This window comes from Phyllobates terribilis, unplaced genomic scaffold, assembly GCF_046119375.1.
Source record: "Phyllobates terribilis strain yellow unplaced genomic scaffold, ASM4611937v1 Scaffold_1__5_contigs__length_1240528914, whole genome shotgun sequence".
NCBI lineage: Eukaryota > Metazoa > Chordata > Amphibia > Anura > Dendrobatidae > Phyllobates > Phyllobates terribilis.
The window spans coordinates 328,670,437-328,696,843 of NW_027362761.1; positions in this window are offsets into that span (position 1 = coordinate 328,670,437).

Here is a 26,407-nt window from a genome sequence, read left to right on the forward strand (position 1 = left end):
TGTTAAAAACCATTCTGTTAGTTGCTGCCCACAGTTCCAATTTGTTTAGATCTTTTTGAATCCTCTCTCTCTCTTCTCTAATATTAGCTATCCCTCCTAGTTCTGTGTCATCAGCAAATTTAATCAGTTTACCCTCAATTCCTTCATCTAAATCATTGATAAAGATATTGAACAATACAGGGCCCAAGAGAGAGCCTTGTGGTACCCCACTTGAGACATTCTTACAACTGGATGTGCAATCATTTATGACCACTCTTTGGGTCCGATCACTAAGCCATTTATGAATCCAACAGTTGCCTTGTTCAATCTATAGTTGGTCATTTTTTCAATAAGAATGGTATGAGATACTTTGTCAAATGCTTTGATGAAGTCAAGATATATTATATCTACTGCTCTCCTTGATCCACCCAGTGTCACGCTAGGTATGGCAAGAACCCAGCGCATAACGACGGGAAAAGGGGAGGGAACCCTACAACTAGGGAAAGGGAGAGTGGAGACCTCTAAACAGATTTAAACAACAAACCTTGACTCCCCTATAGATGCTAAATAGGTTCTGCACCTAATGTCGAGCAGGAAACCTGGCCCAAGCTAAGCCTAAGGCTAGGCCCTAGGTAGGGAGCGGAAGGGTTGAGCACTGAGTCAGCCCCACTACCAACTAAAGTACACAAGGGGGAAACAAACAAGGAAATACACTTAGCTCCAAGATGACACTGGAGAAAGCACGGCAACAATCCAAGAAGGAACTCCAAGGTAATTCTAGCCGACTAATAGAATCCCAAGCTTGAATAGGTATAACACGCTATCACCAGCAACTCGCTGAGCAATCTGAGTGTATTTAAGGACATAGCAAGGAAGTGCTGATTTTAGTATTCGCGTCTCTGCCCCCTGACAGACAGAGACGCCGTCACTCTTACCGCCGTGCTCCTCGCCCGGCGTCCTCCAGCGCTCCTGCTTCTGCTGCTGCCGGCGCGCGCAGCTTCCCGGGCACTGTGCTTAGGGCGCACGTTCCCTCCCTTTTAAAGGGGCCACACGCGCCGTCCTAAGGAGTCCCTGGCCAATGGCCGGAGGACCTCTCATCTAAAAGGCACCTCCTTCAAAATGGAGGTGCCGGTGCAAGGTTGTAGCTTTGTGTGTTAAACTCTGCTTCAGCCCTCAGGTCCCACTGCTAGCCTGACTACCAGTCCAGTCTGCCAGCCTGACTACCAGTCCAGTCCGCCAGCCTGACTACCAGCCCTGTCCGCCAGCTTGTCTACTCTCCAGCCCGACAGTCTGTCTACAGTCCAGTCCGCCAGTCTGTCTATGGTCTCTGCCCGCCTGCTTACCTGGAAGCACCTGCCTGTTACCTTCCATGCCTGCCAGCCTGCTTTCCTGGAAGCACCTGCCTGTTACCTGCCGTGCCTACCAGCCAGCCTACCTTGAGGCTCCTGCCTGTTACCTGCCGTGTCTGCCAGTCCGTCTACCCGGATCACCCGTCAGCCTGCCTGCCATGCTCATCTGCTGTACCCATCAGTTCCTGCCTTCTGACCCGTGGGAGTCACCAGCTCTCATACAAGGTCTGGCCCAGAGTAGCACCTGGTCTCTCTGCTCGGTCCTTCCATGGTCACGGAGTCGATTGAGCCGCCGTACGACCTTGGTCAGTCCGAGTTGATACCTAGTTACGCCCCTCTGGTCCCATCTTGCACCGCAGCACAGAGGTTCCACCACCAGGATCTGTAACAGTTTGCACGGGCCATGGAACCCGGTGGCCCCCAGGCCCCTTCGCTTACTGACCTGTACCAGGAGGTTTCTCATCAGAGATCCCAACAGGAAACCATCCTGACCTACCTGCGGTCTGTCAACTCTCGCCTGGACACGCTGTCTGTCCCACCTGTGTCCGCCTCGAGTCGAGCAACACCCGCTCCTGCAGTGCCGCTGCCTACCAATACCACGGCATCCAGCTTTCTGCGCCTCCTCGTTTTGGAGGTGACCCCGTCTTATGTCGGGGCTTTCTGAATCAGTGCACACTGTACTTTGAACTTCTGGCACATCAGTTTCCCTCCAACCGGGCCAAGGTGGCGTTCATCATGTCTCACCTCACCGGGGAAGCATTGGCATGGCTAAACCCTCTATGGGAGAGAAGGGATTCCCTGGTGTCCGATCTTCCGGCTTTCCTCACTGCCTTCCGGAGGGTCTTCGATGAGCCCGGACGAAGGATTTCTACTGCCTCCTCATTGCTCCGTCTCCGCCAAGGGAGTCTCACCGTGGGCCAGTATGCCATACGGTTCCGTACCCTCGCTTCTGAGCTTGCCTGGGACAATGAGGCCCTGGTGTCCACCTTCTGGGAGAGTCTTCGCGGTCGGATTAAGGACGAATTAGCCGGCCGGGACGTTCCTACCACCCTGGATGACCTGGTGTCACTAGCTAACCGGATTGACATCCGTTTCCTAGAACGTGCTAAGGAGACTACCCAGGAGAGAAGATTTCCTCATCTTGCTCCTGTTTTCCAGAAACTGGCTGCCCAACCAGCAACTCCTCGTGCACGCTCGCCCGAACCTATGCAGATCGACCAGACCAAGATGGTCAAATCTCGCAAAGAGACACTCCGAGCTGAGGAGAGCTGTTTCTACTGTGGTAGTAAGGAGCATCTGATCCGTTCCTGCCCGGTAAAGCCGGGAAACTCCAGTATCTAGGACCGCTCGGAGAGGTCATCCTAGGCAAAAGTAAATCCTCTCTGTTCCTGACTTTATCCGTCTCTATTTCCTGTGGAGAAAACCGCTTCTTTGAAACCGCACATCTGGATTCCAGAGCCGCTGGGAATCTCATATCCCCGTCCCTTGTAGAGAGGTATCAGATTCCTACCAAACCTCTGGCTGAACCATTGGCAGTCGCTTCCATGGATGGAAGACTCCTTCTGGTGATCATCTTGCCCGTCACAGAGCCTGTAACCCTTCAGGTGGGAATGCTGCACTCAGAGAGGATCTCCTTCCATGTGCTTTCCGGACTCTCTCACTCTCTTTTGCTTGGTCTACCCTGGCTACAGAGACATGAACCCGTTCTGAATTGGCAATCCGGTGAGGTGCTCCATTGGGGGCAGGATTGCCACAGGACCTGCCTGGTCCTGGTTCGCCCAGTTGGACCCCCGTCTACTCCGGCTAATTTACCTGGTCTACCGGCACCTTACTGGTCCTATGCAGATGTCTTTGACAAAAAGGAAGCAGAGACACTGCCACCTCATAGGCCATATGATTGCCCTATCGACCTGGTTCCCGGTGCCACTCCACCCCGTGGGCGTATTTACCCATTGTCGCTGGCCGAGACTCGGGCCAAGTCGGAGTACATCGAAGAAAATCTGGCTAGGGGATTCATCTGGAAATCTACCTCCCCAGCTGGAGCCGGAATCTTCTTCGTAAAAAAGAAAGTCTGTTCACTACGCCCCTGTATTGATTATAAAGGACTCAACCACATTATTGTAAAAAACAAATACCCCCTGCCGCTCATCTCAGAGCTGTTCGACCGCCTTAAAGGCGCGAAGATCTTCTCCAAGATCAATCTTCGTGGGGCGTGTAACTTGGTCCGGATCCGCCAAGGAGACGAGTGGAAGACGGCATTAGTTACCGACATCATCCATGACCTCTTATATTCTTGCGTGGTGGTGTACCTGGATGACATCTTGGTCTTATCTCCAGATCTTCCCACACACCGGAGGGATGTTCTTCAGGTCCTGCTTAGGCTCAGGCTGAATCACCTATATGCAAAATTTGAGAAATGCCTCTTTGAACAGACCTCTCTTCCGTTCTTGGGCTACATTATCTCTAAGACTGGTCTAAAGATGGACCCCGAGAAGGTCTCTGCCATCTTAAAGTGGCCCCGTCCGGAGGGGTTGAAGACGATTCAGCGATTCCTGGGCTTCGCCAACTATTACCGTTCCTTCATCCCACATTTTTCTTCCCGGACTGCTCCCATCTCTGCGCTCACCCGAAAGGGAGCAAATCCTAAGGAATGGCCATCCGAAGCAGAGGAGGCCTTCTCTTCTGCCCCAGTGTTGCACCGTCCGGATAGCAACAAACAGTTCTTTCTGGAGGTTGATGCTTCCTCTTCCGGAGCCGGAGCAGTGCTCACCCAGAAATCTCCATCCGGGAGAATGGTAACCTGCGGCTTTTATCCAAGCTCTTCTCCTCGTCTGAACGCAACTACTCCATAGGAGATCGAGAACTCCTAGCCATCAAATTGGCGCCGGAGGAGTCGCATTACCTGCTTGAGGGGGCTCTGCACCCAGTGGTCATCTATACTGACCACAAAAAACTGGCATATCTGCAGAATGCCCAAAGACTCAATCCGCGTCAGGCCCAGTGGTCTTTGTTCTTCGCCCACTTCAACTTTACCCTACATTACCGCCCGGCGGACAAGAACGTTAAAGCCGACACCTTGTTCCGATCCTTCCTGTCTTCCGATCAAGAGGAGGAGCCTATGCATATCATCGACCCTTCCAAAGTGATGAATGTGGCTCCTTTGGACCTGTCTCGTCTCCCACCCGCTAAGACGTTTGTAGCGGTTCCGGATCGTAAGAAGGTTCTTCACTGCGGTCATTCATCCAAACTAGCCGGCCATGCTGCCAGAAGAAGACCTTCCTGCTCATTACCTGCTCTGCTCCCCTGATTCAAATCACTGGTACATGCTCTGCTCCTGCACAATTCCTCTGCTTGCGGTATATGCCGCCATCTAATGCTCTGCTCCCCTGATTCAACTCACTGGTACATACTTGATTTTTCTGCTTTATCTTTCCCATTCCATTCAATACTCACATATCTCTGTCCTTTCCCCACTGTAGATTTTATCTGATGTTTAGAGGTGCCAAACTACAGAGCCTACAGAGTCCTAGCTCTGTCTTTGATCACCCAGCAATCTCCTGGTGAGATGAGCAGCTGCTAATTTAGCCACAAGCAGCTCCCACATGATGGTTTAGTGCGCCCTATATATTTAGTAGCTTCTTAAGGGGTACAAGCGTGCTCGGTTGTGCACGCGTCTTCTTGTGCAAAGTAGCTTCGGAGATAAGTGGCAGTTATTTCAGAGGCAGTTAGTCAGGGCAGGAGTCAGGTAACCAACACTTTGACCACTTACTCTCTTTTAACTTAGTTTCTGTTAGCTCTCACTTTTTCCTCTATAGTCCTCCACTTACTAATAAGCCCTCAAATCCATACACCTAGTAAGAAACTCTTCATCTCTCCCTCCATCCTCCCCATTCATCTCACCACCTCCTCCGAATTATTCCACAACATTCAATCCTGGATCTCCAAACACAGACAGCCACCTCATGCTCTCTCTTGCTCCCACCTGCTAACACTTTCTCTGCTCCTCCTCACTGCTGGAGATATCTCTCCAAATCCTGGTCCTCCTTGCCATATCCCCACAGTTACTTCTACCTCCTATCCACGACCTTCAACAAACTGTCGCAACCCTTCTAACCTCATACCCATCCAACTAATCCCCACTTCCTCAGTTGCACTAACAGGAGCTCTATGGAACGCTCACTCCGTCTGCAACAAACTTTACTACATCCAAGATTTTTTCATTACTAACAAACTTTCCTTCCTCGCCATCACCGAAACCTGGCTCATCCCCTCTGACACAGCCTCCCCAGCTGAACTTTCTTATGGCGGATTCCACCTTTCCCACACCCCCCACCCCAATGGCAAACATGGAGGCATAGGTTTTCTCCTGTCAGATACCTGCGCTTTCACCCAAATATCACTGTCACCCTCCGTTACACTCCCCTCTTTTGAAGTGCACTGTGTGCGCAACTATTCCCCCTCTGACCTCCAACTGGCCGTCATTTACCAACCCCCAGGGCTAGCCACCTCTTTCATAGACCACTTCACCACCTGGCTGCTTCACTTCCTTTATGCTGACATCCCCACTATCATCATGGGCGACTTCAACATCCCCATTGACACTTCCCACTCGTCTGTCTCTAAGTTCCTATCCCTCACTTCCTCCTTCGGCCTTGCTTAATGGTCTTCTGCAGCTACTCATAAAGATGCCCACACACTGGACCTCATCTTCACCCGCATCTGTTCCCTATCTAACCTCTCTAACTCACCTCTCCCTCTCTCTGACCATAACCTCCTCACATTCTCTACCCTCTCCTCTCCAGGTGCACAATCCCCACTCCACAAACTTATACACGCTCGCAGAAACCTCAAACACCTTGACCTACACTCACTCTCTGAATCTCTCCTCCCTCTTACAGACATAAATTCCTTACACAATGCAGATGTTGCTGCCGCTTCATATAACACCACAATAGCTGCAGCTCTCGACTCGATCGCCCCTCTCACACATACCAAATCTCGCACAATCAACAGGCAACCCTGACACACCAACCTTACTAAAGAACTGTGACGGGCCTCCAGGGTTGCGGAGCGGAGATGGAAAAGGTCTCACTCCATCGAGCACTTCATCGCATTCAAACAATCCCTCACTATTTTCAAGTCCGCACTCACTACAGCAAAACAAACCTACTTCTCATCTCTCATATCCTCCCTGTCTCACAACCCTAAACAGCTATTTAACACTTTCAATTCTCTCCCTCGTCCCCCAGCACCTCCTCCCTCTTCTCTCATCTCAGCCGAAGACTTTGCCTCATTCTTCAAGCAGAAGATTGACACCATCAGACAAAGCTTTTGCCTAAAGTCCGCACAGCCCCTCCTCATATCCACTCAACCTTCCTCCTCCAAACCCCTCTTTTCCACCATTACAGAAGGTCAAGTCTCCTCTTTACTCTCCAAATCACACCTCACCACCGGCAAACTTGACCCAATCCCATCCCACCTCATCCCTAACCTTACCACAGTCTTCATTCCAACCCTAACCCACCTCTTCAACCTGTCACTAACAACCGGTGTCTTCCCCTCATGTTTCAAACATGCCACAATCACACCCATCCTCAAAAAGCCCTCCCTTGACCCATTCTCTCTGACTAGCTACCGTCCCATATAACTTCTCCCCTTTACCTCAAAACTACTAGAACAACATGTCCACCATGAACTGTCCTCCCACCTCTCCTCCTGTTCCCTCTTCGACTGCCTACAATCTGGCTTCCGACCGCATCACTCGACTGAAACTGCCCTGACCAAAGTCACCAACGACCTACTAACCACCAAATCCAAGCGACACTACTCCATCCTCCTCCTTCTGGACCTGTCATCTGCCTTCGACACAGTGGACCATTCCCTCTTACTACAGATTCTCTCATCTCTTGGCATCATGGACTTGGCCCTATCTTGGATCTCTTCATACTTAACAGACAGGACATTCAGTGTCTCCCACTCATGCACCACTTCCTCATCTCGCCCCCTATCTGTCCGTGTCCCCAAGGTTCAGTTGTAGGACCTCAGCTCTTCTCCATCTACACCTTTGGCCTGGGACAGCTCATAGAGTCTCACGGCTTTCAGTATCACCTCTATGCTGATCACACACAGATCTACCTCTCTGGACCCAATATCTCCTCCCTACTAACCAAAATCCCACAATGTCTGTCCGCCATCTCATACTTCTTCTCTGACAGATTTCTAAAACTCAACATGGATAAAACAGAGTTCATCATCTTTCTACCCTCTCATATCCCCCACCTGACCTATCCATCAACGTCAATGGCTGTTCACTCTCCCCAGTCCCACAAGCTCGCTGCCTTGGGGTAACCCTGGACTCTGATCTCTCCTTCAAACCACATATCCAAGCCCTTTCCACTTTCTGCCAACTCCAAATCAAAAACATCTCCCGGATCCGTGCATTCCTCAGCAAAGACTCTGCAAAAACACTAGTGCATGCTCTCATCATCTCCCGCCTTGACTACTGCAACCTCCTGCTCTGTGGCCTCCCTTCCAACACTCTTGCGCCCCTCCAATCTATCCTAAACTCTGCTGCTCGGCTAATCCACCTGTCCCCCCGCTATTCCCCGGCCTTTCCCCTCTGTCAATCCCTTCACTGGCTCCCCATTGCCCAGAGACTCCAGTTCAAAACCCTAACCATGGCATACAAAGCCATCCACAACCTGTTTCCTCCATACATCTGTGACCTAGTCACCTGGTACTTACCTGCACGCAACCTCTGATCCTCACAAGATCTCCTTCTCTACTCCCCTCTTATCTCCTTTTCCCACAATTGCATACAAGATTTCTCCCGTTCATCTCCCCTACTCTGGAACTCTCTACCCCAACACATCAGACTCTCGCCTACCATGGAAGCCTTCAAAAGAAACCTGAAGATCTACCTCTTCCAACAAGGATACAACCTGCACTAACCACCGCTCCACCACATTACTGCATGACCTCCTCTACCCCCACCTACTGTATCCTCACTCATCCCATGTAGACTGTGAGCACTCGCGGGCAGGGTCCTCTCTCCTCCTGTACCCGTCTCTGACTCGTTTTGTTAACATTATGTAAATGTTTTTGCTATGTATATCCATATCACATGTAAAGCGCCATGGAATAAATGGCGCTATAATAATAAATAATAATAATAATTACCTGGCATTACTGGTGGCCTACCCTGCGAAAGGATGTGGCAGACTTCATCACGGCCTGTTCGTCCTGTGCCCGCAACAAGGTTCCCAGACATCTTCCAGCTGGCAGTCTCCTGCTTCTTCCCGTACCTGCTGCCCCATGGCAACACATTGCTATGGACTTTATTACTGATCTCCCTGTTTCTGCCGGTTGTACGGTCATTTCGGTTGTCGCTGACCGCTTTTCTAAAATGGCTCACTTCATCACTCTGACTGATCTCCCATCTGCATCTGTACTGGCTAAGGACTTCATCCACCACATCTTTCATCTCCACGGCCTACCCCTCCACATTGTGTCTGATCGGGGGGTCCAGTTCACTTTGCGCTTCTGGAGAGCTATGTGTAAGCTGCTGGATGTCACCCTGGATTTCTCCTCCGCTTACCATCCGCAGTCCAATGGCCAAGTGGAACGTATCAACCAGATCCTTACCAGCTTCCTCCGGCACTTTGTCAACGCTCACCAAACCGACTGGGTAGAGCTCCTACCATGGGCCGAGTTCTCCTATAACAACCATGAGAGCGAATCTTCTTCCAAGTCCCCATTCTTTGTGGTCTACGGTCAACATCCCCGGATTCCGTTTCCCGTTTCCGCCTCAGTGGACAACCCTGCCGCGGAGTCTCTGGTCAGCAAATTCTCCACTATTTGGGAGGACACTAGATCCGGACTTCTTCTATCCTCCGAGCGGATGAAGAGACATGCTGATAAGAGACGTCTGGATCCGCCTCAATTCCGCCCGGGAGACAAGGTTTGGCTCTCCTCCAAACATGTTCATCTCAAAATACCCTCCTATAAGTTGGGTCCTCGGTTCATTGGTCCATTTGAAGTCCTCAAGAAAATCTACCCAGTAGCCTACAAGTTAAAACTCCCGGCCACCTTACGGATTCCCAACTCCTTTCACGTATCTCTCCTCAAACCAGTTGTGCTTAATCCTCTTTCCGACAATCCAGGTACCTCCCCAGCTCCGGTCTCCGCTGAGGACGTCTATGAGGTAGAGAACATTCTGGCCACCAAGAGGGTAAGAGGAAAAACCTTTTTTCTGGTGGATTGAAAGGGGTTTGGCCCAGAGGAGAGAACTTGGGAACCCAGGGAGAACATCCACGCCTCGCTTCTCCTTAAAAAATTTCTTTCAGGCCTAAAAAAGAGACGGTGTAAAGGGGGGGGGGTACTGTAGTATCAGCGTCTCTGCCCCCTGACAGGTAGAGACGCCGTCCCTCTTACCACCGTGCTCATCGCCCGGCATCCTCTGGCGCTCCTGCTTCTGCTGCTGCCGGCGTGCGCAACTTCCCGGGCACTGTGCTTAGGGCACGCGTGCGCGCTCTTTCCCTCTTAAAGGGGCCGCACGCCGTCCTAAGGAGTCCCTGGCCAATGGCCGGAGGACCTCTCATATAAAAGGCACCTCCTCCAAAATGGAGGTGCCGGTGCAAGGTTGTAGCTTTGTGTGTTAAACTCTGCTTCAGCCCTCAGGTCCCACTGCTAGCCTGACTACCAGTCCAGTCCGCCAGCCTGACTACCAGTCCAGTCTTCCAGCCTGACTACCAGTCCAGTCCGCCAGCCTGACTACCAGCCCTGTCCGCCAGCTTGTCTACTCTCCAGCCCGACAGTCTGTCTACAGTCCAGTCCGCCAGTCTGTCTATGGTCCCTGCCTGCCTGCTTACCTGGAAGCACCTGCCTGTTACCTGCCGTGCCTGCCAGCCCGCTTTCCTGGAAGCACCTGCCTGTTTCCTGCCGTGCCTACCAGCCAGCCTACCTGGAGGCTCCTGCCTGTTACCTGCCGTGTCTGCCTGACCGTCTACCCGGATCACCCGTCAGCCTGCCTGCCGTGCTCATCTCCTGCCTTCTGACCCATGGGAGTCACCTGCTCTCATACAAGGTCTGGCCCAGAGTAGCACCTGGTCCCTCTGCTCGTTCCTTCCCTGGTCACGGAGTCGATTGAGCCACCCTACGACCTTGGTCAGTCCAAGTTGATACCTAGTTACGCCCCTCTGGTCCCTCCTTGCACCGCAGCACAGAGGTTCCACCACCCGGATCCGTAACACTGATTAACAGCAGAAGGGTGAGGATAACTCAGGGTCCTAAAGGGAAAGGTATAATCCCCAAGCAAGGTGGGTCCTAAAGAGAGATAAAAGGATCAGGGAGATGTTTGTAAGGTCAAATGCAGTGACCTTCTACAGCTGGACACCGTATCACTGTCTGTCAACCCTGACACATCCGTGACAGTATCCTTCTAGCCTTGTATTACAATCACGTGTGTCATCCCACAAAGTTTCGGTGATGCCAATGAGATCATATTTATTTTCCTGCGTTATTAGCTCCAATTTTCATTGGTTATTGTTGCCCATGCTCTGTGCATTTGTATAGAAACATCTTAGTTTGTGATCTGTTTCTCTTTCGCCAATATTTTTATAATTCTGATTTTATTGTCTTTGTTCTTCCTTTCTACTTCTAATAGCAGAGCTCACAATAGTATTTGTTAGCTGTATGGCTTTCCCTGGCCTTTTGCTTGTCTTCCCACAATGTTCTAGTTTAAAGCTCTCCTGATAAGTGTTACAAGGTGAATTCCAAATATGTCTTTTCCAGTCTTGGTAAGGTGCAGCCCATCTCTAGCAAGTAGTCCATCATATAGGTAATTTACTCTGTGATCCAGAAATCTAAATCCTTGATGACGGCACCATCGGTGTAGTCAGTTTTTCCATGGCAATCCACTGGGAGGATCGATGAGAAGACCACATGAGTTTTCACTTTTTTGCCTAAGTCTTGAAAGTCACTACAGATGGTTTCCAGGTCCTTTCTTGTGGTGCCACATACAGTACAGACCAAAAGTTTGGACACACCTTCTCATTTAAAGATTTTTCTGTATTTTCATGACTATGAAAATTGTACATTCACACTGAAGGCATCAAAACTATGAATTAACACATGTGGAATTATATACTTAACAAAAAAGTGTGAAACAACTGAAAATATGTCTTATATTCTAGGTTCTTCAAAGTAGCCACCTTTTGCTTTGATGACTGCTTTGCACACTCTTGGCTTTCTCTTGATGTGCTTCAAGAGGTAGCCACCGGAAATGGTCTTCCAACAATCTTGAAGCACTTCCCAGAGATGTTTAGCACTTGTTGGCCCTTTTGCCTTCACTCTGTGGTCCAGCTCACCCCAAACCATCTCGATTGGGTTCAGGTCTGGTGACTGTGGAGGCCAGGTCATCTGGCGTAGCATCCCATCACTCTCCTTCTTGGTCAAATAGCCCTTACACAGCCTGGAGGTGTGTTTGGGGTCATTGTCCTGTTGAAAAATAAATGATGGTCCAACTAAACGCAAACCGGATGGAATAGCATGCCACTGCAAGATGCTGTGGTAGCCATGCTGGTTCAGTATGCCTTCAATTTTGAATAAATCCCCAACAGTGTCACCAACAAAGCACCCCCACACCATCACACCTCCTCATCCATGCTTCACTGTGGGAACCAGGCATGTAGAGTCCATCCGTTCACCTTTTCTGCGTCGCACAAAGACACTGTGGTTGGAACCAAAGATCTCAAATTTGGACTCATCAGACCAAAGCACAGATTTCCACTGGTCTAATGTCCATTCCTTGTGTTCTTTAGCCCAAACAAGTCTCTTCTGCTTGTTGCCTGTCCTTAGCAGTGGTTTCCTAGCAGCTATTTTACCATGAAGGCCTGCTGCACAAAGTCTCCTCTTAACAGTTGTTGAAGAGATGTGTCTGCTGCTAGAACTCTGTGTGGCATTGACCTGGTCTCTAATCTGAGCTGCTGTTAACCTGCGCTTTCTGAGGCTGGTGACTCGGATAAACTTATCCTCAGAAGCAGAGGTTACTCTTGGTCTTCCTTTCCTGGGGCGGTCCTCATGTGAGCCAGTTCTTTGTAGCGCTTGATGGTTTTTGAAACTGCACTTGGGGACACTTTCAAAGTTTTCCCAATTTTTGGCACTCACTGACCTTCATTTCTTAAAGTAATGATGGCCACTCGTTTTTCTTTACTTAGCTGCTTTTTTCTTGCCATAATACAAATTCTAACAGTCTATTCAGTAGGACTATCAACTGTGTATCCACCTGACTTCTGCACAACACAACTGATGGTCCCAACCCTATTTATAAGGCAAGAAATCCCACTTATTAAACCTGACAGGGCACACCTGTGAAGTGAAAACCATTTCCGGTCACTACCTCTTGAAGCTCATCAAGAGAATGCCAAGAGAGTGCAAAGCAGTCATCAAAGCAAAAGGTGGCTACTCTGAAGAACCTAGAATATAAGACATATTTTCAGTTGTTTCACACTTTTTTATTAAGCATATAATTCCACATATGTTAATCCATAGTTTTGATGCCTTCAGTGTGAATGTACAATTTTCATAGTCCTGAAAATACAGAAAAATCTTTAAATGAGAAGGTGTGTCCAAACTTTTGGTCTGTACTGTATATTAGCAGGAGTAGTTAGTCATCTGTAGGTCTGAAGAATCCTGATATCCAGTCAGACACATTTTTGATTTTTACACCTGGAAGACAGCACATTTCTTTTGAGGTTATATCCGGTCTGCAGATAGTGGCCTCTATTCCTCTCAACAGGGAATCCCTCATGACCACCACTCTCCCTTTCTTTTTCACAACATTTTCTTTCTCCATCCAAGGGGACTCTAAGTACTTACAAGGTTGTTCTTTGTGAGCAAAGTCTTATCTTGATGTATTTGATCATTGTTCTCCTGGGTGAGAGTCTGATACTGTTTCCTGAGTAGTATGGGTGCTAACTGCCTCCCGATCCTTCTGCTTCTCTGGGTCACATGCTTCCATTCCTCTATTTCTTCAAGTGTACTACAAATTTCTTCTCTTTCTGTATTCTGAAGATCTACTTCTGCTCTGTCTAAGAATTCCTCACCTTCTTTAATAATTTTCAATGTATTATCTCTTCTAGACTTTGAAACTTTTCCTATAACAGGGATACAAGCTTGCATTTTCTGACAAGTTTGGCTTTTCTACTGGTAAGTCTGTGAACATGTAGCATGCAATGCAGCTCACCAAATGGCTACTGGCCTCTTCCATGTTCTTAATGTTTATATGATGTCAAAGCGGTGAAGATCATACCAAAATTCATGTGGTTTTGCGATGTCCTCAGTTCTTCTGCAATGGCCAAAATCCGGTGTTCTTTGAGTTTGCGGGGACTCTTAAGTTATCCCAGAATACACTGTGAATATGAAAATGATCTTCACAGGACTCCTCCCCTGTTGAATAAAACTTATTTCTGTGGAATAACCGTAAAAATTTGTGCGCCTTGACGATTTCCTTCTAGCAGCTCGATCCAGCTACACCCAAAGATCTTCAGACTCACGGTGACTTTTCATTCTTCCCAATATGCACCAGGAATATGCAAATTATCTCCCTTGAGCTTCAATTCCTGGTTTGACTATTTCCTTCAAGCAGCTCGATCCAGCTACACTCAAATATATAGACAATTAAAGACAGAATACAATGGATACGGAAAGTATTCAGACCCCTTTAAATTTTTCACTCTTTGTTTCATTGCAGCCATTTGGTAAATTCTAAAAAAGTTCATTTTTTTCTCATTGATGTACACTCTGCAGCCCATCTTGACTGAAAAAAAATGAAATGTAGAAATTTTTATAAATTTATTAAAAAGTAAAACTTAAATATCATATGGTGATAAGTATTCAGACCCTTTGCTCAGACGCTCTTATTTAAGTCACATGCTGTCCATTTCCTTGTGATCCTCCTTGAGATGGTTCTACTCCTTCATTGGAGTCCAGCTGTGTTTAATTAAACTGATAGGACTTGATTTGGAAAGGCACACACCTGTCTATATAAGACCTCACAGCTCACAGTGCATGTCAGACCAAATGAGAATCATGAGCTCACAAGAACTGCCCAAGTAGCTCAGAGACAGAACTGTGGTAAGGCACAGACCTGGCCAAGGTTACAAAAGAATTTCTGCATTACTCAAGGTTCCTAAGAGCACAGTGGCCTCCATAATTCTTAAATGGAAGAAGTTTGGGAGCACCAGAAGTCTTCCTAGACTTGGCCATCCAGCCAAATTGAGCAATTGTGGGAGAAGAGCCTTGGTGAGAGAGGTAAAGAAGAACCCCAAGATCACTGTGGTTGAGCTCCAGAGATGCAGAAGGGAGATGGGAGTAAGTTCCACAAAGTCAACTATCACTGCAGCCCTCCACCAGTCAGGCCTTTATGGCAGAGTGGCCCGACAGAAGCCTCTCCTGAGTGCAAGACATATGAAAGACCGCACAGAGTTTGCTCAAAAACACATGAAGGACTCGCAGACTATGAGAAATAAGATTCTCTGGTCTGATGAGACAAAGATAGAACTTTTAGGTGAGAATTCTAAGTGGTATGTGTGGAGAAAACCTGGCACTGCTGATCACCTGCCCAATACAATCCCAACAGTGAAACATGGTGGTGGCAGCATCATGCTATGGGGGTATTTTTCAGCTGCAGGGACAGGATGACTGATAGCAATTGAAGGAAACATGAATGTGGCCAAGTACAGAGATATCCTGGATGAAAACCTCTTCCAGAGTGCTCTGGACCTCAGACTTGGCCAAAGGTTTACCTTCCAACAAGACAATGACCCTAAGCACACAGCTAAAATAACAAAGGAGTGGCTTCAGAACAACTCTGTGACCACTCTTGACTGGCCCTGCCAGAGCCCTGACCTAAACAAAATTGAGCATCTCTGGAGAGACCGGAAAATGGCTGTTCACCAATGTTCACCATCCAACCTGACGGAACTGGAGAGGATCTGCAAGGAAGAATGGCAGAGAATCCCCAAATCCAGGTGTGAAAAACTTGTTGCATCATTCTCAAGAAGACTCATGGCTGTACTAGCTCAAAAGGGTGCTTCTACTCATTACTGAGCAAAGGGTCTGAGTACTTATAACCATGTGATATTTCAGTTTTTCTTTTTTAATAAATTTGCAAAAATTTGTACATTTTTGCTTCTTTTCAGTCAAGATGGGGTGCAGAGTGTACATTAATAAGAAAAAAAAATAACTTTTTAGAATTTACCAAATGGCTGCAATGAAACAAAGAGTGAAAAATTTAAAGGGGTCTGAATACTTTCCTTACACACTGTAGACAAGTAAAGAGATTTCTTAACTGAAGTTACTGCAACATGTTTTGGAGTTGGATTGACTCCTTCATCAGGCATAAATTGCAGAGCAGTGGAGCAGTTATAGATAAATCCAAAACAGCAGGCGTTTAATAGGGTGTCGAGTAAGAAATAAGCATTACTCTGAAAATCAACCAAAAATAGTATATAAAAATATAATGTAAACAATTGATTCACAAAAAATACCTGAAATACACATAATAACAGTAAAAAAAATGTGGAAAAACATGCAAAGCAAAGAGTGGTGATAGTATATCCCAGGACGCTTATGTGTTTATTAAAGATGAGTGAACATACTGTATGTGAGTGGAATTGAATTCTACTGGAATACTACAAAATCCACATTCACCTAGATGCAGATTTTCTTTGTAATTTGCTTCCGTTAAGTTACAGCATAATGGCACACAATTTTGCTGAACAGTAAAGGGACATGAAAAGATTACAAAAAAAATCCTTATACACACCTTACTGCTCACCTTGCTGACACCTCAACTCCTCACCGTCAGTCTTCCAGTCCTTGACACATCTTTTTATCATTGCCATGAGCGCTGAATCCCATGGCCTTTTCATACAAGTCCAGGACTTTTGGTTCTGATGAGGCCTTGGACGTCTCTGCAGTTGTGTGCACTAGGTAATGATGCACATTGTCATGACATGACATCATGACCTTTTGCACACTTGCGAAGTACTGTCATTATAGCGAAATCCACACCTCGTATGAAGAGCCCAGAGAATTCAATGCTTACGGCGATAATAAGAAGATGCGATGAGGACCATACGGGTGAAGATGAGGAGCAGAGGAGAGAGGCCGGATAGGTGAGCGGTAAGGTGAGCATAAATCATTTTTGTATTCTTTACATCTTACAATTATTATGCTCTGGGGTCTACAGAGACCCCAGAGCATAATAAAGGGTATTCAATTCTCTGCAAATTGAATTTCTAGAGAAAATCCATGCAAACAGGTGAATTTGAATTCTTTCTACTGTTTTGATACACATACACACAAAAAGAAACAAGATGACATATTCTGTCTCTGTTCCCTTGAGGTTTCCCAAGCAAGTACTTTCAAAACTCAATTCTCCTTTGCTTCCGAGGTCAGCCATATTCAAGGTGGAGTAGCCAACAAATAGTTTATACAAAGAAAGCACATTGGGAAAATCTCATGTCAGATGGGCATAACTTGGGCTTGGGGTATGTGTTATGTTCTGCTACCAGAGCTAAGGAAAGAGAGGAGATCTGTCCCTACGATAGAACTCAGCTTAATCCCTACGATGTAACAGGGAACCTGATCCTGCGATCAGACCTGCTAAAGTCCTAAGCTAGTCTGTACGGAGACCTATAGATGTGGGGAAGGAATCCCTACAAGTACTAAGGACTGGGAGGAATATGGGACACCTCCTAACAGAAATAGTAGCAGACAGACGAACAAACAAAATATATAGAACATAGAGGTCAGTAGACCAAGCAAACTAACAGAGCAAGACACAGAGCACAGGCTAGCTAGAAAGTAGATATACAATGAAGTCCAGCAAAGCCAGAAGGGCGGAGCAGGATTAAATAGGCCAACAAGGTCATGTGACCAGCAAAGGAAAAAAAACCTAAGAGCAAGGTTCTAACAGTACCCCCCCTTCTAAGAGGATCCTCCGGATCCCCTAGGACCAGGCTTATCAGGAAATCTCCTGTGAAACGCTCTGATAAGTCTGGACGCGGAAACATCATCCGACCTCACCCAAGAGTTATCCTCAGGACCGAAACCTTTCCAGGCCACAAGATACTGCAAACTACCTCTATACCGTCTAGAGTTAAGGATGCGAGAAATTTCATATTCCCCGTCCTCCACCACCGGAGGAACAGAGGCAGAGGCGTCACAATCCGATACAACAGCTTTTTTCAACAGAGAGACATGAAATACCGGATTAATTCTCCAGGAGGTAGGAGCCTCCAACCTAACAGCAGATTGGTTGACAACCTGAAGCACCTTAAAGGGCCCTACAAACTTGGGACCCAATTTCTTTGAAGGAATCCTCAACCGCAGATTCCTAGAGGACAACCAAACCATGTCACCAACAGCGAACAAAACCTCCTGTCGTTTCCTATCAAAGTAGTCTTTAGATTTTCTGTTGGCCTCCTGAAGATTACCACGCACATCCGTCCAAACTCTCTCCAAATCACCGGAAAAATTCTCCTCCTCAGGCACGGCAGATCCCAACTTGGAGAACGACCCAAACGACGGATGTCTCCCAGAACAACAAAAAAAAGGTGAACAACCAGCAGAAGAAGATGTATGATTGTTCAGAGCAAATTCAGCAAGTGGCAGAAACTCAGACCACCCCTCTTGATTGTCTGCCACAAAACAACGCAAGAACTGCTCAACATCCTGGTTTTTCCTTTCTGTCTGGCCATTAGATTCAGGATGATATCCGGACGAGAACGACAAATGAACTCCCAACCTATCACAAAAGGCACGCCAAAAACGAGCCACGAACTGAGGACCCCTATCAGAAACAATGTCAGTAGGAACGCCATGAAGTCTGACAATTTCCTTGACAAAGGCCTTAGCGAGAGTTTTAGCGCAGGGCAGTTTGACGAAAGGAACCAAGTGACACATCTTGCTAAAACGGTCCACGACCACCCAGATGACAGTAAAACCCTCAGAGGGGGGAAGGTCAGTTATAAAGTCCATAGCCAAATGTGTCCAAGGAGCACTGGGAACCTCCAAAGGACAAAGCAACCCCGCAGCAGGAGTATGTGAGGACTTAGATCTAGCACATATAGTACATTGACGCACCCACTTAATGACTTCCTTCTGCCATCCAGGCCACCAAAAACTGCGACCCACCAGTCTCTTGGTCTCAGAGATTCCGGGATGACCTGCCAACCGAGATTCGTGACACTCAACAAACAAATCTCTCCTAAAGGTCCCAGGCACAAACAACCTCCCATGAGGAGTGTTAGAAGGGGCATTCTCCTGTGCTTTAAGAATCTCATTTTCCAAAACGGAGTCCAAAGCAGCTATCACAACACCTTCTTGTAAAATGTTCTCCTCTTTCTCAGCACCGACTATGGGAGAAAAACTGCGAGACAAGGCATCCGCCTTAACATTCTTAGTACCAGGGATGTAAGTAACGGAGAAATTAAACCGCGAGAAAAACAGTGCCCACCTAGCCTGACGGGCATTCAGGCGCTTGGCAGCATCAAGATATATCAGATTTTTATGATCCGTAAGAACCTGAACGGGAAATTCCGCACCTTCCAAGAAGTGGCGCCAGTGTTCAAATGCGAGTTTAATAGCCAATAATTCCCGATTACCAATATCGTAATTCAGTTCAGTCTCCGAAAATTTTTTTGAAAAAAAGGCACAGGGATGTAATCCATCCCCGTTATCCTGAGACAATACTGCGCCAACCCCCACAGAGGAAGCATCAACCTCAACCAAAAACGGCCTAGTAACATCAGGCTGCATAAGGATGGGAGCAGAGGTGAACCTCTCCTTGAGATACACAAAAGCTTCAATGGCCTCAGAAGACCACTGAATCGCATCAGCACCTTTCCTGGTGAGATCAGTCAGAGGTTTGACAATACTAGAAATTTTTTTTATGAATTTTCTATAGTAATTGGCGAAACCCAAAAACCTCTGTATCGATTTCAAACCAATAGGCCTAGGCCATTCCTGCACAGCCTGAACCTTAACCGGATCCATCTCAAAACCTTTGCTGGAGATAATGTAGCCCAAAAACTAATTCTCTGTACAGCGAACTCACATTTCTCCAGCTTAGCAAAAAGCGAATTGTCCATTAATAACTGTAATACCTCACGCACGCTCCGCCAATGAGACTCCAGATCCGGCGAATAAATCAAAATGTCATCCAAATACACAACCACATTTTTACCGATCAAAGGTCTAAGGATGTCATTAATCAGATTCTGAAAAAATGCAGGAGCATTAGTAAGACCAAAAGGCATAACCAGATTCTCAAAATGACCCACAGGAGTGTTAAAAGCAGTCTTCCATTCGTCACCCTCCTTCATGCGCAACAGATTGTATGCCCCCTTAAGGTCAATTTTAGAGAACCACTTGGCCCCCATTAACTGGTTAAACAGATCAGGAATCAATGGCAGTGGGTAAGGATTGCGTACAGTAATTTTGTTAATCTCACGAAAATCCAGACAAGGACGTAAACCGCCGTCCTTTTTTTTTACAAAAAAAAATCCAACCGCCACAGGAGACTTAGAAGGCCTAATGTGACCGGCGGCCAAACTTGTCTGTATGTATTCCTCCAAAGCCTTCCTCTCAGGAATAGTAAGGTTAAATAAACGACTTTTAGGAAGAGTCGCTCCAGGGACAAATTCAATAGAACAATCATAGTCTCTATGGGGAGGCAAAACCTGCGATTCCTTCTCAGAAAAAACTCTCCAAAAATCCTGAATAGGAACAGGCAATTCTCCCCTATCCAAAGCTGCAATACGCCCATTACAACACTTGTCATAACATTTATGGCTCCAGGATTTAATTTCACTGGTAGACCAATCCAGTACAGGATTGTGAAATTTTAACCAGGGCAATCCCAATATTACTGGAGAAGGCAAGTTATTCAACACTACCAAATCCAATTTCTCATGGTGAACACCATTAATAGTGAGAGGAAATTCACAGACCTTGAGAGTAATATTCTTCAAAGGGGAACCATCCACAGAAACCACAGCAATGGGGGATGATAAAGGTTCAGGTTTTAAATTGAGTCTTTCCACGAATCCCCCATCAATAACATTCAGAGTAGACCCACAATCGACAAACACCCGAAATTCCATTAATTTTTCCTGAGCAATCGTGGAAGCAGCTAAAAATACACCCTTGGAATTTAAACAGGCAATACGGGCATGACTGACCATTTTTTTTTTCTTTCTTCATACGAAGCTCACAGCCTTTAATCAAATGACCAGATTTTCCGCAATAGAAACACAAGCCTTCAAAAAATCGACGGTCTTTTTCTTGAGAGCGAGGTGCCACCGATCCAATCTCCATCGGTTCACCACTGTTAGTACACACATTCTCATAACCAGAAACTGACATAGCAGAGGATTTGCTCTCATTAACCCTTGCACGCAGTCTTCTATCCACCCGTATAGCTAATTGCATAGCCTGTTGCAAATCTTCAGGTGTAGGATAAGCAATTAGCAGGTCTTTAACCCTTTCACTGAGCCCAGCAAGAAATAGACTTTTCAGAGCAGAATCGTTCCACCCTGTTTGAGTAGACCAACGACGGAAATGAGTACAATATTTTTCCACATTACCTGATCCTTGTTTTAAACGTCTCAACTCAGTCTCAGCTGATGCGACACGGTCAGGATCATCATATAATAGTCCCAAAGCAGAAAAAAAACTATCCACTGATCTGAAGCATGTATCACTAGGTTGCAAAGAAAAGGCCCACTCCTGAGGCTCTTTGCGCAAAAGTGACATTATGAACCCTACGCGCTGGGATTCATCCCCAGAGGACTTAGGTCTCAAACGAAAATACAATAAGCAAGCATTTTTGAATAAAAAAAATTCTCGGTGTTCACCAAAAAATAAATCCGGCAAACATACCTTAGGCTCCAAGAAATGTGCTCCAGGACAGTTACTCACGTGCTGACGGAGCTCGGCCACCTCCAGAGAGAGTCCCTGCAGGCGATGAACCAAATCCTGAACCGACATCATGATGGAACAGAAAAATCTTTCCTTAGAGAATTTGCTGGCTGGACTTACTGTTATGTTCTGCTACCAGAGCTAAGGAAAGAGAGGAGATCTGTCCCTACGATAGAACTCAGCTTAATCCCTACGATGTAACAGGGAACCTGATCCTGCGATCAGACCTGCTAAAGTCCTAAGCTAGTCTGTACGGAGACCTATAGATGTGGGGAAGGAATCCCTACAAGTACTAAGGACTGGGAGGAATATGGGACACCTCCTAACAGAAATAGTAGCAGACAGACGAACAAACAAAATATATAGAACATAGAGGTCAGTAGACCAAGCAAACTAACAGAGCAAGACACAGAGCACAGGCTAGCTAGAAAGTAGATATACAATGAAGTCCAGCAAAGCCAGAAGGGCGGAGCAGGATTAAATAGGCCAACAAGGTCATGTGACCAGCAAAGGAAAAAAAACCTAAGAGCAAGGTTCTAACAGTATGGATTGATGATTAATTTAGGGAAAGAAGAGTAAAATAATATAAAAACATATTTTCTCTTTATTCCCCAGAAGTCTCCCACTCAAGTGCTGTCAAGCTTAACCGTGCTTTGCTTCCAAATTCAGATTCATAATTTCTAGGTGAAGTGGCCAAAGAGTAGTCTATACAGAGAAAGTAGAGAAAGTACCCATGTTGAATAGGCATGGGTTATGGTATGGACTGAGAGTCCATATAGGGAAAAAATATATATAATAAAAAATATAATAGTGATGCCATAAAATAAATATAATAGTGAAAAATAAAATTTGTCTTCTCTTTCAGGTAATTCCTCGTAACATATGGATGAGATCACAAGTAAAAATACATGAATTTAACGGTTACATCCTTGAATGATGCGTGCACAATAGCTTCTGGGTCCCCTTGTGAACAGATAATACTACAGTATGTCCTTCTATTCTCACTGCACATGACACATCTTCTCATGATGTGACAGCACTGTGCTCAACCATCCTTAATCTACATGACATGTCTCACTTAGAGAGCCCTACTGATACAATAGAAACACTAGATCTAATTTACCAAGGTCTCACTGATTCTATTACTCACACGACACAAATTGTGAACAACACTCAAACATTTGCAAAAGTGTCAGTTCCTTTTCTTTCCACTTTGGTTCCTCCTTTTTTTTTGATACTCAGAGCACCTGGAAAATTACCGAACAAATGATTCTCAATTTTTTCCAATAACAAACCAAAATTGAAAAAATTCCAAACAGTTTGCAGAGTAGATAAATAGAAAAAATGAATAATCCTTCCTTCCACTACCCCCTCCCAAAAGGGTACATATTTTCAAATTATTTGACCATATATTAAACTCTGCAGAAAAGTCTTTTACAAAGGTTTATATTTTTGCCCTAATACTACATCAATAGGTCTAATCTATTTATATACCTCCATAAATTCACTAGGAAATTTAACCTCAGAAGACACTGAGTTGATGTCATGATTCCTCCTATCAGTGTGTCTGGACACAGCGAATGACAATTCTGCTGACCAATCTAGGACAGGGGTGTGTTGAGATGTCAGTATGGTGACGGACAGTTTAGCTGTCCATTCAGGACCAGGATATGCCAGGGCTTCATCCATGTGTCTCCTGTTCAGAGTAATTACTTGGCTTTTTAACAATCTCTGCCTTAGATTATTTTGAATTGTAGTTTTTCTCAAGAAGTATGTGTACTATGTGCTCCTAGTCTTGTATAGTGATGAGTGAATATGTTTGAAATCCGATTTCAAATGTTAAGTTCGACACGAATGTGATACATTCGGATTCGTGATCGGAAAGGTGAGCAAAATTTGTTAAATTCGGGAAAATCGGTAGCGTTCGGCGAATTTACGTGGTTACGTGATTGCGGGGCAACTACTGCATTTTTTACCATTTTTCTACCATAGTGCTTGCGTATGATGAGTGGGGAGACGTGGCAGATGAGTCAGATCAGCAGAGCGCTGTTTTTTTTTTCCCTTCCTGTAAGTGGTAACTTTAAGTCAGGAAAGCCAATCAGAGTGCAGGAAGCATCCACAGTGTCCCAGACACAAGGGCTTCTACAATTGGCTGCTGAAATCACATGTCCTCTCCATATAAAAACCGGTCATGTTCCCTCAGCGACATTTTATGCATATCACTACTCGAGACAGATGCTGCTCCTGCACCCAGCTCTTGTGTAATGAGAGATATTATCTAGATAGATGGGCGCTTCTGTAGAAATCAGATAGTGTAGATAAGTCCTGTGCTGTGTACCTGTTAAATCGACCTTGCAGCCTTTTTGTTTTTGTGCAATTACTGAGATGCTCACAGAAAGAGCAGGGCCTATGGCTCAGAACAATGCTGTGCATCAGTGGTACTGTGCTCCATGCAGACCTTCAATCTATTTTTGCACTTGCTAATGTGATAAAACAAACAAGCAACCCTTGTAGGCCACTTTTTGTTTTCGTGGGGTTGAAATTCAGCTATCTGCAGAGCTTGTCAATGAGGAGCTTCTGAGTGCAGAGCACAAAAAAACTTTTTTCTTCATTTGCTAATATGCTAATATGATAGTGCCAGCTATGTTAGCCCAGTTTGTCAATTTTTTGGTGGCTGAACTTCAGCTTTATGTACAGTAAAACAAATATTTTTTTGCTGTTGCTAGCCACAGTCCACCAAAGATTTTTTTTTGTCGCAAATATGTTACACTCTGCTATAAGCCACCTAGTGTTTTTAGTGGCGGTGAAATTTAGCTGTTTTCAGAGTAAAAAAATAGATATTTTCTGTTGCTAGCCACAGTCCACCAAAGATTTTTTTGTGTCGCAAACGTGTTACACTCTGCTGTAAGCCACCTAGTGCTTTTAGTGGCTGTGAAATTCAACTGTTTTCAGAGTTAAAAAAATAATTTTTTCTGAAGCTAGTCAGAGTCCACAAAAGATTTTTTGGTGTCACAAACATGATATGACGTGCCTCCTGGGCCGTGTGTGAGGGAATACCCGGAGCCGGGTCTCTGTGTAATGCTGGGGGTTGTAGTCTCCGTGGCGGTGACCCTGTCCCATGGCTCAGGGTGGGCAAACCAGTGGCGGATCTGTTTACTTGATTTTGTAATGTTTAAATGTCCGACTACGCCACCCGTGGATTGCGGTCACTGAGAACCGCTGCTGCGGGGCAGACCGCTGAGGCTGATGTTGTGTGCACAGCAGAGGGTAGTATAACTCCCCACGGGAGGAGTATAGCCTCAGGGCAGCGTCTATAAATGGTGACGGTTATGGTGCATAGGCGCAGCAGAAATGACTCAAAGTCCGTGCAGTGCAGTTCAGGGTCTTTACTGTTGGTAATGAAGAAGGCCCTGCCGGGAGTACTGGCTGACATTAGAGGCCAGCTCAGTCTGTGAGCGAACAAGAGTCTCCCTGGCCAGGTGGAGGTGTAGGCCTTCCCGTCTGACTGCAGTCTTCCTGGCTACCCTGCTGTAGTCGTGTAGTAGCCCACGTCCCTGAGTGTACCGTGTGGTGCTCACCCGTATGGCTGGTGACTCGGGGCCTTTGGTTCCTTCCGCTCCTCGATGGTGGTGCCGGTCCCTTGCGTGTGACTGAGCCTCCGGGCTTTCTATGGCCAGGGGACCTGAAATCCTCTGCCAGGTGGTTTCTGCTGCTGGATGTAGATATCCCCACAGCCTTGGACTCCATTGTCCGGTTCTCTGCGTCTTCTGCCAGGACGAGCTCTGCTAGCTTCCAGTCCCTGGTCTTCAGCTCCTGGCTCCTACAGAGCTCCTTGCTGCTGCTCTGTCCCTTCCTCTGGAACTAACTCCTCTAACCCCGCCCCAGATCCAGTTAAAAAGGGCAGGTTCCTCCCCTCCCTGGACTGGGGCAGGAGGTGTCGCATGCAATATTGCTTCTGACCAGGAAAACCCATGCTCGCTCTCAGACATGGTATTTCTACCACTGTGGCAACCAGACCCCTGGGGTGCCACAGATACACTTTGCTAAAAGCCACATACTATTTTAGTGGCGGTGAAATTCAGCTGTATTGAGAGCTTATGCAAAGTAAATAAATCTATTTTTTACTGTGACTAATGTGATACAGGAGGCTATATCTGAGTTTGAAATATCTTGGAGCATATATTCTATGTTATACAGGCCTCATTCACAGTCAAAAAATGCTTTCTTTGATTCCTAACATTATAAAGCTGGGGATATGTCATTTTGAATTAGTTTGGAGAATATCTCATATATTATACAGGTCTCATCCACAATAAAAAAAATACTTTGTTTTGTTACTAATGTGATACAGTATTACTAATGTGATACATTAAGGGACATCTCTGTTTGAAATTGTTCGTAGCATATTTCCTATGTTATACAGGCCTCATCCACACTAAAAAAATACTTTCTTCTGTTACTAACATCATACACTAGGGGACATCTCAGGGTGCCAAGAGAGGATGGTTCACTGCTATCGAGGGGGGTTGGCGATACCAGAAAAACTATTAGTGAAGGTGTTAATGAAGGCGAGGAACACATGGAAGAGGAAGAGGTGATGGGCGAGCAACATTCAGAACATGAAAAGGATAATCATCCCCTCTCTGTTTGTGTTTGGCGAGGAAACAAGCATCAGAATTACCCAAGCCACCAACACAGCATGGGCTTTAACCTCAGGAAAGAGGCCAACATATGAGTGCGTTCTTGCTGCACTATCTGCAACATGATCTCCGTATAGTTATGATTCAAAATAGTGGTGACAACTGGGTTTTCATTCTGTTAGATCCACGTTATAAGAGTAAATTTTGCCAGATCCTTCCCGCCCTGGAAGGGGCCCGCAAATGCTGGAGCATTGAAGCACGTTTTTACACAACCTTAACATAGGTTTTCCCCAAGCCAGCAGTGAGGCACACAGAGCTCATCGCAGCTCTACACTTCCAACCTCTGGCACGTCAATTTGTCAATGCCAAAATATTAGTAGCAGCTGTAGTGTAAGTGGCAGAAGAACAGCAACCCGTCTAGCAAACAAAGTCTCTCCCATTGTCCCAGCA